This window comes from Lissotriton vulgaris, chromosome 2_2 (genome assembly GCF_964263255.1).
Source record: "Lissotriton vulgaris chromosome 2_2, aLisVul1.2, whole genome shotgun sequence".
Lineage (NCBI taxonomy): Eukaryota > Metazoa > Chordata > Amphibia > Caudata > Salamandridae > Lissotriton > Lissotriton vulgaris.
This window is the reverse complement of record NC_141688.1, coordinates 194,220,399-194,232,502: the sequence shown is the minus strand read 5'-3', so window position 1 is coordinate 194,232,502 and position 12,104 is coordinate 194,220,399. Positions and strand designations below refer to the sequence as shown.

Here is a 12,104-nt window from a genome sequence, read left to right as displayed (position 1 = left end):
AGTGATACCGGTGTGGGGTGGAGTGATACCGGTGTGGGGTGGAGTGATACCGGTGTGGGGTGGAGTGATACCGGTGTGGGGTGGAGTGATACCGATGTGGGGTGGAGTGATACCGATGTGGGGTTCAGTGATACTGTTGTGGTGAGGCTGAGTGATGCTGTGGTGGCGCTGAGCGATGCTGTGGTGGCGCCGAGCGATGCTGTGGTATGCAACTAGGCATTGAACTCAAGCCCTGACTATCTGCCAACGTCTGCGATGCATGGCCTTCAGTAATGTGCTGCACGGATAGGACACCTGGTCCACTGTCCGGAATTCTGATCACCCTACTTATACGTATACATTTGAGAATAAATCCATAGGCAGTCATAATGTCAAGCCCCTTTAAAGACTCCTATCAGACGCAAACATAATATCAGAAATTCAGTGCCAACTCTGATATTTTCTTTAAAAAAGAAACTCTTTATTTTATTCTTTTCAGATTAAAAAAGGATGCCTTCATCAGGAAAAGCCACAAACAATGAAATTGAATCAAAATCATTTAAAATATGAACAAGTGACACTGACAATTCAAATACTTTTTATTAAATGTGAACAAGTCAGACCTTCATTGATACCTATAACAAATAATTGAAAATATAACTAATGATAGATGTTTCTTCCAAAGATGGAACAATAGCAGCTAAAAAGATAGAATAACTAAAAGAAAGAATGAAAAATAGGAAGATGTTATCACCATGCAAAGAATTAACAATATAAATGAAATAAAATTGGATAACTAATCTAAAGTCCAGAAGAATGAAGACTGAGCAAAAGATGTAGTCACCATATGTAGTGTGATCGATATAAAATAGAATGAGATTTCAAGAGTGAAAAATTATAACATGCCTCTAGCTTCTGAGTTATACAAACCAAGGTCAAGCCTACAGACAAGTATATCTATTTATTTTGTATTTATCCACTTGCGCCTTACTTTCTATTTATCCAGGGGGAAGGATTTCCTCCACAATGGACTCTCTCAATAAAGGTGCAATAAAGGAAAAATATGCAATAGCCAAACAATTTCCCTCCCATTTCACATTCGCTCCATAACTAATCTGCTCGCCTTCCGCAAAGCGATCAAAACATTCCTTTTCTCCCCATCCTAACTTCTTATTGCCCTCTCCGTTCCATCTCCCCCTTTTGGTTTTGTTATAGTTTAGCGCCGGGACGCCTCGTTGCTGGGGCAGCTGTTCGCGCTCAATAAAACGTTATAACATAACATAACATAACATAACAAAACATCTGTCCCATATTTGAAATCAATGGATTTGTGATCGGTAGACCAGGATACTAACAACCCTAATTACCCTATTTTTGTCGTTTTACTGATGTCTGTATTACTGCACCTTAATGTTAGCTATGTCGCTGTCTGAGGACCGTGGTGTGTCTCATAATAAATTCAATCTGAAAAGAAAAAGACCATTAAGAGACATGCACAACCTTTTTAGTTTGTTTTAAACTAACCGCTAACACGAAAATTAAGTTGCGATTATCTTTTTTTTTACTTTGAAGCATAAAAGCCTGCTATTTAATCGGTTTTATGTTGGAGCTGCCTCTATCACTGATTCGGCCATCAAAGGCATTCTGTTCTATCAATTCTATGTCTGTCTTTACATTTTAACTGTCACATATGAAATATAAATACCTTTAAGAGACTAGATGTGCCCTTGTATGGTACATGAAATATTAGAGACTGATTGATGGTAGATGGCCGTTAGTTTAAGGGAGATATGTACTTGCTCGCATGCCAGCATTATACGATGGAGCTAATTTCAAAAATGGAAGGAATACAGCAATAAAATCACTTCAGTTTACTGTTATATTATGTTTTAGAAACTCAAGCGGCAACCTAACACTAATAGTTCTTACCTTTTGCAAACCCTCATTTGGTACGCAAAATATTAGAGACTGATTAGTGGTTGGTAGTATAAGGCAGAAGAGCCTCATTGCCTTACAGACAGCGTGTGGCTTAAGAAAAGAGGAAGGGGAGGCATAGCGAGCATTGGAGAGGCAGAGCGAGGCGCGCTCGCGTGCCTAACAGCAAGCTCTAGGCCGCCACAAGTAAAAGCGTGTTGTAGCATTTTCTGGAGCCACACAGTAAATGTCTTGCAGAGCAGCGCATGCGCTGGATCAGTGAGACCTAAATAGTGCTGTCATATAAGCAATGAGTCCAGACTAGCGAGTGCAAAACCATTGTTGCCAGCAATGAGGATACACAGTCTTCTTACTGTGGCAACACTAACAATTTGGAATGAATGCAAGAGTGTACAATTCAGTTACCTGGCTATACTTACATTGCACTTTCTACACTCGCATACACTGCTGGCACCTCTAGAAATTGTTGAACCATTCTTTGCAAAATTGCAGATGAGTTGTGCCACAGCACATTGCTGATGATATGGTAGCAACATAGGATTTGAGCACAATCTACAGGGTGAATTTATTTTGCGTAACATTTCTTTTCTTGCATTCTAGAGTTCCTGATGAAGGGAGATGTCTCCACTTAAAAAAAGTAGTATTGGTTGCTTCTAAGAAGAGTTTTGGCATCCTTCTGAAGCAACTGGTTTCACAGGCAGGAGTAGCATACAGTCGCCAGGAAACAAATGCGTAAAACACCAGTTTTACTTTTCTAGGGCTTTGTTGTTATAATTGTTGAATGTATAGTTGTCTTGTAGGCCATTGTTAGTTGTAGGATGTAGAGTTGGTAGACGTTCTTCTTTTAATTGTTTTCTTTTCTGCTGATCAACAGACACAATAGCGCTAGGAGTGGAGTTGGTATAGGAACATCCTCTGCTGTATACATACAGAGCACAGATAGCAAAGGTTATGTCTGCCAACACTAATTCCATAGTGATGCAGCACATGGACAAATATGTCTGGGGCTTTAACTGTGGCGATAAGGATAAACAAGTACTTCCTTACTTAGAGGGGCACCTACCGACATACATTATGCAATAGGAAACTCACCTGCCCTTCAAAGAATCTCACAACCGAATCACTAAATGGGAAGGTAACAGAGTTCCCGCTTGTAATAGTTATTCATGATGGTTAGCCATTTTGCTCCAGAAGAGTTTAACATCCAATTATTGCAGACATACACAAATAATAATTGATGATTACCTGCTGCAGGGCAGGATGTTGCACACTTCACACAAAGATGGCATTAAACCATCTGCAAGGGTTTGGATAACAAGCTATGTTTCCGAGCCTCTTACAAATACTATTAAGATGATGCTGCACTGCCTGCTCTCAATTCATCTGTTCTCTTCGTGCTGGCCGCGTTTATTTAGGTGCCGGATCTATTTATTGTCCTTGTCCGACCCCGGGTGCTGCCGTCCTGGAGGGTTTGCCCGTGTGACTCAGCGCCACATCCAGCAGGTCACATGACTGGCAGTCCGGCCCGGCGCAGCCACAGACTGTGGGAGACAGCAGTGTGCGTGAGGCAGGTGTGTCTGTCTGAGGGAGATACAGCAGCGTTTATTTATTTTATGTATTTATTTTATGCGTTTTTATAGCCGACTTTACCCGAAGGTGTCAGAGTGCTTCATAAAAGGAACAGTGTGTGTGAGGGAGAGACAGCAGCCTCCGTTTGTGTATGGGTAACGGAGAGAGGCAGCTGTGTATGCCTGAGGCAAAGATAAGTGTGTGAGTATGAAACATCGCTGTATATCTCAGGGAGAGTGACCGCAGAGTGAGAGTGGAGAAGTGTGGCTCAATGGTTAGAGCGGCAGACCCTGATGCAGAGGTTTAGCCCGGGACCAGGGTTCAATTTCCCGCCTCGGCGGGTCTTGGGCTCAAAATTCCACGGACCTGATAATTCTCGCCTCGGTGCCTATTCAGTCATGGAGTCCCACTCTGCAACTCTGGGCAATAGCTTGCTTAATCTCCACAATGGCCCCCACAACGCTAAGGATGCCTGGCCTCCACCTTGGGGGTGCCCAGGAGTGGACGCCTCACAGGGAAAGCCAGGATGGGTTTCACAGCGGTATTCGTACAAGCGCCTTGAGACCCTTGCGGGTGAGTAGTGCGCTATACAAGTATCAATTTACAATTTACCGCAGAGTGAGAGTGACCGCAGGGTGAGAGTGACCGCAGGGTGAGAGTGACCGCAGAGTGAGAGTGACCCAGCAGAGTGAGAGTGACCCAGCAGAGTGAGAGTGACCCAGCAGAGTGAGAGTGACCCAGCAGAGTGAGAGTGACCCAGCAGAGTGAGAGTGACCCAGCAGAGTGAGAGTGACCCAGCAGAGTGAGAGTGACCCAGCAGAGTGAGAGTGACCCAGCAGAGTGAGAGTGACCCAGCAGTGTGAGAGTGACCCAGCAGTGTGAGAGTGACCCAGCAGTGTGAGAGTGACCCAGCAGTGTGAGAGTGACCCAGCAGTTTGAGTGTTCCAGAGAGAGAATGGTATACTTGTGCGTTTACAGGGTGTACTGACACACAGGAGCTAAAACAAAGAACAGCTGAACATGTGTCTTGGGAGCTTCTTGGAGGCAGCCGGCCCTCTGTGAGGGGAGCAGCACGGAGGAGACACCCCAACCAATCAAGCGCAACTACTCACACGTGACGGTCTCAAGGGGCGGGTAGGGGGCAGATCCTCTAAGTCAGAGGTCTTCAAACTTTTGTAGGTTGAGCCCCCCCCCCTGCTGAATTTTTGGAAATGTCGGCCCCCCCCCACCAACTGGCAGAAATTCTGGAATGTGGTACGCTACATAATTAACCGCCACCCGCGTATCCCGGGCCATATCCGGCAAATAATGTTCAACGCAATAAGAGTTAAGTTAACTGTAGGTTTGTGAGTGGGTGTGGTTAAAAGTATATTTATTTCTCATCACATCATTTATAATCACAGAGGTTTATTACACAGTTCAAAACAACATTTCCCAAGATAAAATGTGCGCAAATTGTTTTTACTAGAATGCTTTGTTTTACACATGGCAGATTGATCATAACACCACCAACATTAATGTGACGGGTGGGCCTGTTTTTCCCCACATAGACGGTCAATCTGTGGATGGATTTTTGCCTCTGCCATCCTCAGGTTGTGCTCCACATCCAGTCTAGAACCGTACTTAGTCTTTAGTACCGCAAGTGCTGAGAACCCAACCTCACATAAATAGGACGAGCTGAAAGGCAAGAGAGTTTTGATTGCAGGTTCTTGCAAAGCTGAATATTCTGCAGACATTTTCAGCTAAAACTCTCCCAGCGAGACTTTGCTGAAATGCATCTGCAGAGTGCGGTCACTTTGGAGATGAATTAGTTCTTCCTGCATACGGATTGGGAGATGGCTTGCCACCTCTGCCAGAAATGGTTGAAAGACCCAGTCATTTAAGTGATCATTTTCCTCAGGAAAATACTTTTGCAAACTGTCCCTGAGAGAAGTCAGATGAATTTTTATTACCTCAGCAACCCTTGGAAGTTCATATTCAGTCTCCGCAAGTGCATCTACTAAACATGGAAACTGCTCAAACAGGCCATCTTCAACTAGTCTTCTCCATAATTGAAGCTTCTTCTTGAATGCCGTTATTCTTTTATTCATGGTAAAAGATGTCATGTCAGCTCCTTGCAGAGACAGATTCAGAGAATTTAATCTCTCAAAAATGTCAGCAAGGTATGCTAGAAGTACAAGCCAGCGGGGATTGCATAGTTGTTCTGCTTTGCAGGGGTCCAAACACAGAAGAAACTGCAGTACTTCATTCCTTAATTCAAAGATGCGAGACAGCACTTTCCCCCGGGATAACCACCGCACTTCTGTATGAAACAGCAAGCCATCATGCTCAGCTCCCATTTCTGCACATAAAATTGCAAATAGACGAGCCCTTGTGGGATGGGTCTTTATAAAATTTACTATCTTTACAGCAGAATTCAGCACATCCTCTAGTTCGCATTCCATGTTTCGAACAGCAAGGGCTTCACGGTGTATCATGCAGTGGGTCCAAAGAATATGTGGAGCCACTTTCAATACGTTTGCTTTTAGGCCAGCCCTAGCACCACACATTGAAGGAGCACCATCTGTGCAGATTCCAACACAGTTATCCCATTTCAAGCCATGGACGTTCAGGAAGTCATTGATCATGGAAAACAAATCGGATCCTGTTGCCCGCCCCTTGATTGGCTTGCAAAATAAAAAATCTTCTAATAGTAGTGTTTCATAACCGTAACGAACATATGCAATTAAATGGGCATCCTTTGACACATCAGTTGCTTCATCCAGCTGTAAAGCAAACAAACTTGATTTCAACCTGGCTACGAGCTGTCCCTGGATATCTTCTGACATGTCAGCGATGCGGCAGCAAACTGTTGTATCTGAGATTGGTATACTTTTGAACTTCTCTGCTGCTTTTTCACCAAGCATTGTCCTAGCTACGTCGAGCAATGCTGGGAGAATCACCTTTTCTCCATCTACAAAGGGACTTTTGTTTTTGGCAATGTGGTATGCTACTTGGTATGATGCTTTTAATGCAGTTGCAGGAGTATTTGTCACATGTTTCACAGCTTCTTTCTGCTGGGTTATCTCTGTCAACTTCCGGGCTAAAAAATCTCTGCTTTTTCCTGCTAGAGACCCATGTTTCGTTTCAAAGTGACGCCTTAGTTTGGTTGGCTTCATGCTGTCGTTAGCTAAGATCACGCCACAAATCACACACTGCGGTCTACTTTCTCCACTAATAACAATGCAGGTGAAACAATATCCAAATAGGAGGAATCGGATTTCCTTGTTTGTGCAGCTTTTCTCTCTCCGTCGCTTTCTGTTTCAGCCTTTCGCTTGAGCATTCTACCACCGTTTGGGAGCAGAAAACGATCCATATTAAATGCTTGCTTAACCTAAGATACAAAATTTGAAGCTACATGATATGAATAGTAAATGGCTGCAATTGCACAGCTGCATGAGGTACAGGAGTTTTTTAACGTTGTAGTTGCAATTGCAAAAAACAAATCTTAAAAAAAATCTTCTTATGTTTTAAATAAAATATATTTGGGTAGAAGAATAATTCTGTGGTAAGTGGCTAAAAAGTAATTCCAGCTTATCCATGCTTTAAGTAGGTGCTCCCAAAATTGCTGCAGTATGTATATGCTGTATCTCACCGATGAGGCTCTGCAAGTTACTTGTTCAAAGGTTAGTGAGGGGAAAACGTCAGCACTGCCCCTTCACCCATCACTCAAAAACAAATACGTACCTTCTTATTCACTTCCTCAGATGTTTCTTCTGCTTGAATAGTAGTCCTCAGCCTAGCGACCAAGTAGCTTTTTCTCTTGCAATGAGGAGAAAATATTTATGAAATATTACTTGCATGTTCTCAAGTTATTAGTTGAAGTCCTGACGGCCATGATCTGCAAGTTAAAAATTTGATTTCTGGCAGGACCACATTAGCCTTCCATTCTTTTAATTTGTTAAATTGATTGCATGTACTTCATTGAGGCTCCTTCACTTCAATATCCTCCGTACACAATACACCCACTCTCCTGTAAGCACACATTTTGATTTTACTTGTGCCATGTTTATATGAAAAAGGCATCTGGTACAGAACAAGGAGGGCTCCTGGGATACTCCGTACCGCCACTCTGTACATTTTTGAAATTTGTATTCAAAATATAAATCTTTCCTATGCCAAAGCTATGACTCCATTGGTTAAAATACCACCTTGATATTTTAGGAAAAATTCCACGCGGTTAAAAAAAAAAAAAGCAGCCACCTAAAGCTGTATATTCAGCACTTATCTGTGCATACTTTGAACAGCAAATATAAATAGAAGGCACTTTACATTGGGTTCTAGGGCTGCCTGAAAGATCAGTGAATGAAAGGGAACAATGACAGAAAAGTCACATTACAAATGAAGACATACTGACATGACTTAGTTTACCCTAACACCTCATTCCATATTGTAAACATCCCAATTGTCCGCAAATCTTTTGGGATTTCCATGTGTGGGATTCTTAAAGTCAACCGGTCTCCTGAGAAGTAGAGAGCTGCCAAGGTTTCAGATTGCTATGTGTGACATTTTCATAATTTTAGTGTCTTATAAGTGACATTTCAATGATTATATGAGCGAGCGACACTTTCTCGCAAGCAAATCAAGCAAAGAAGGTGAGGGAAACATAAATATCAGAAATCACATCCAGTTGAGCAACATGAAACTCTTAAAAAGTCACTGACCTAAAGTGTGTGACAGGACTCAATACTTCATGACTAGGTAAAGCGCTTGGTACATATGCATGCAGACTTCGATGTGGTCCTAAAAACAAAAAACACTTCAATTTTTTTGTTTTACCCTGGAACAGCCTGCACTTAATGAGTTTCACGGATATGTGTGCTCTCCCACTATATATTTTTACAAGCCAGTTTGCGAAGCATATGCTGCAAAAGGAACTTTCTTTTTCCCATAGACCTGTTTGGGTACCTGGCTAAATGAAGAACCAAAATCTTGAACAATCAGGGTTGAAACTCAGTGTGCAGAGCAGTGAAAACATAAGTAATAGGCGTTTAAACCGGCTGTGAGGCTGTGCAAAAAAAGAGAGCAATAAACCAAAGTTTTCATTGAGTCAACCCAAAGACCCTGTGCGGCTGCATGAATACTGATTGGCTGGTGGGGAACAGATGGGTGCAAACTCAATGTCATGACAGAGTGCTCAGAGAATGGAAACGAGTGCAAAACCTTCCAATGTTGCGACAGATACACGGGTAAAAGTGTTCTAAAACATGCTGGCGCTGTTGTCACACTAGAAATGCTGAAAATGCATAAATAGAAAGTTATGTGCATACAAATAACCAATGGAACACCAGTGGACCTAGCAGACAAGACTTTCAACTAAAACATTCAGTGCACCGCAGATCATGCAAATGGCCTTGCAGAAAAGAGAGGAAAACAATGGTTTTATATGTGATAGAAAGCAGGTATTTTTCTAAGCAGAAAAATCTCAGAGATACAATAATATTTTACTTTGTACGCTTTTGTTACTTGCACACATGTCACTTTTTCCTCCTGTAATGTACGGTTTGCTACCTCTTGCATTTTGTTTACTTTTGATGCTTGCGCAAGTGCCACATTACTTGGTCTGGCAGTGGTGCAACCCGCCAGTGGCTGACATGCCCAGAGGCCCCCAGTGACGCAATGGCCAGGCGCCATGTACACATAGTGATTTGTTCACTTGTAATTTTTACTCATGCATCATTACTGTTCCTATTGTGAAGCGTTCTGACATCGGGTAAAGTCAGCGCTATATAAAAAGGCCAAACAGCAGTTCCAAACCCCCCCCCCCCCCGATGTGCTGATGTGGAGAAAGCCTGTAAGGTCGGCGCTAGCAAAAAAAACGCACAAAACACTAATAAGTACATAAATACGGCCACACAGCAGTACAAGATCCCACCCCCCCTGATGTGGAGAAAGCCTGTAAAGTCGGTGCTAGCAAAAAACGCACAAAAGACGAATACATACTTAAATAAGGCCAAACAGCAGTGCACCCCCACCCCCTCCCCCCATGTGCTGATGTGGAGGATACCTGCAAAGTCGCCACTAGCAAAAAACCGCACAAAACAGTAATAAATACGGCCGAACAACAGCCCCCCCCCCCCCCCCGACTTTGAGAAAGCCCTCTTACCAGCAGTCCTTCCAACGATGAGAGGCGATGAGGGGCACAGAGTTCTTCAGCAAAGAGAGGCGACGAGGGGCAGAGTCCTTCAGCAAAGAGGGGCGACGAGGGGCGAGTCCTTCCAGCAAAGAGAGGCGACGAGGGGCAGAGTCCAACGAGGAGAGGCACACGAGCGAGGAGAGGCTATGCGAGACGACAGGAAAACTTTCCAAACTAAAAGCAGGAAGCAGGAAGAAAAGGCATGGAAAGCTGAATCCAGGGGCTTTATGGCCGTAAATTTCCCGGCACTTCCTGAAATCAGAACTGCTGCCACTTCCATTGGTGGAACGTCACCGATGACGTCCCAGGTGCTGATTGGAGAACGCGGGAGCAGCTGAACAATCACACATTCCTTTTCTTAATGTGTGATTACTTGCGACGTGGGGACAGAGCAGAGGAAAGCCGGAACAACAAAGAAAACAAAGGTAAGCTTTTCGGCTGGGGAGCGCGCGCCCCCCTGGGATGGTGGCGCGCCCCACAGATTGAAGAACGCTGCTCTAAGTGCTGGGGTCACTGTAAGGCCCAGGTCTTGAAGCCCTTGACACCCTGACCCCGGGAGCTGACAGGTAGCCTGTGGAAAGCATAACCTCCTCCCCCCATCGAAGCACCCCAACCCCGTAGCTGACAGGAAGCCCGTAGAAAGCATGAACCCACCCTTACCCCAGAACTGACAGGGAGTCCTCCCCCAGTCGGCTTCGATATCTAGTGCAAGACACATGTTATAAAATGAACTGGCGTGAACTCAAAGAGAACCCGCATTCATAAAAAAATCTGCTGTAAACATTTAAGCCGTGTCACGTTATATTTCTATCGCTATCTATCTATCTATCTATCTATCTATCTATCTATCTATCTATCTATCTATCTATCTATCTATCTATCTATCGCACTCCCTCTATCTATCTTTCTATCTATCGCCTTCCCTCTATCGATCGCCTTCCCTCTATCGATCGCCCTCCCTCTATCTATCACACTCACTCTATCTATCACACTCACTCTATCTATCACACTCTATCTATCTCACACTATCTATCTATCGCACCACCACAGCATCACTCAGGGGCACCACAGCATCACTCTGCGTTACCACAGCATCACTCTGCGTTACCACAGCATCACTATGCGCTAATACAGCATCACTGAATGCCACAGCATCACTCGTCGCTCCCACAACATCACTCTGCGCCACCTCAGCATCAATCTGTGCAACCATTCAACAAATGGTTCAAATATGTTCTCTCAATGTTTCAAGCTTTATTACAAATACTTCTGTTCTCGGATTTTCGTCACAATAAAATACACTGAACATAATCTTCACGAAAGCTATTAACAAAAGTTTAAGCTATTGCCAATATAAATTACAAATACTTTTATTTAAGTATTAATAATAAAAAAATTAAAAGCCATTGTTATTTGTAGTATCAATACATCTATGTCACGTAAATACAACACATATAGCATTACAAATCCTATAGGTGTCACATTTGAGAAAGTTAAAAATATTGTCATTGTAAATGACAAAGCTATTAATTTAGCTATTTTCAAAACCAACACATAAATAATAATGTCATTTACAATACCAATAGCTCAAACTTTGCTAATGCGAGACCTATTGCATTGCAAATACTTGTTATGTCTCTGTAGCTGATAAACAGATTAACACATTTTATGATTATTTTTGTAACTTGTTACGGAATTGCAAAATTGATTTACGACATTCCAAAGCGCCATTCATCACTCACAAACTGTGCGATTTAGCTAATTTCAGGGTTTGTAACATGTAAATGGCTACACATATCTGATGCAGGAACGTTTCCTCACCATAGGCCACTCCTTGCTGAATAATCCATTTTTGACCAGCGAAACCATATTTGAATAATTCCTCATTTCACATTTAATCCATTACTTTTTCTGAAAATCACTGCAGAGACCGCGTGATGGCACCATGACAGTTTGGTAATTGCAGGGAGTGAGGGTTGATGAGGGTGGTGCCGCGGGGGCAGTCGTATTATGATTTCTATTGGACACAGAAAGTCTGTTTATAGCAGTTGGTGAAGCTATCTCTTTTATTTGTTTCAGCAAACCCCTGACGAAGAGCCGCTTGGCTCTAAATGCATTGGGTGAAATTAAATTATATGAGCCTACTCGTATCAATGATTCTTCCCGCGTGTCGCCGTTAAAAGCCTGGATGGGTGAGGAGGAGGCCTTTAAAAATATTCAAAAAAAGAATCATGGTGACCTCACGCTGTCTCCGCAGTGATTTTCAGAAAAAGTCATGGATTAAATGTGAAATGAGGAATTATTCAAATATGGTTTCACTGGTCAAAAATTGGAAGGAGTGGCCTGTGTTGAGGAGACGTTTCCTGCATCTAGCAGTGCAACAGAGGGGTGCGCAAGCCTCTTGCCTTTTTGGTTTACTACAATGGAGCTGTGACTCTGGGGACAG

General features: G+C 43.1%; 1 protein-coding gene across 1 annotated transcript in view; it reads left to right on the top strand.

The window, feature by feature from the left end:
- The window catches only part of ZDHHC13 (zDHHC palmitoyltransferase 13), a 322,174-nt gene that overhangs the window by 84,979 nt on the left and 225,091 nt on the right, over nt 1-12,104 (top strand). The window lies entirely within an intron of this gene.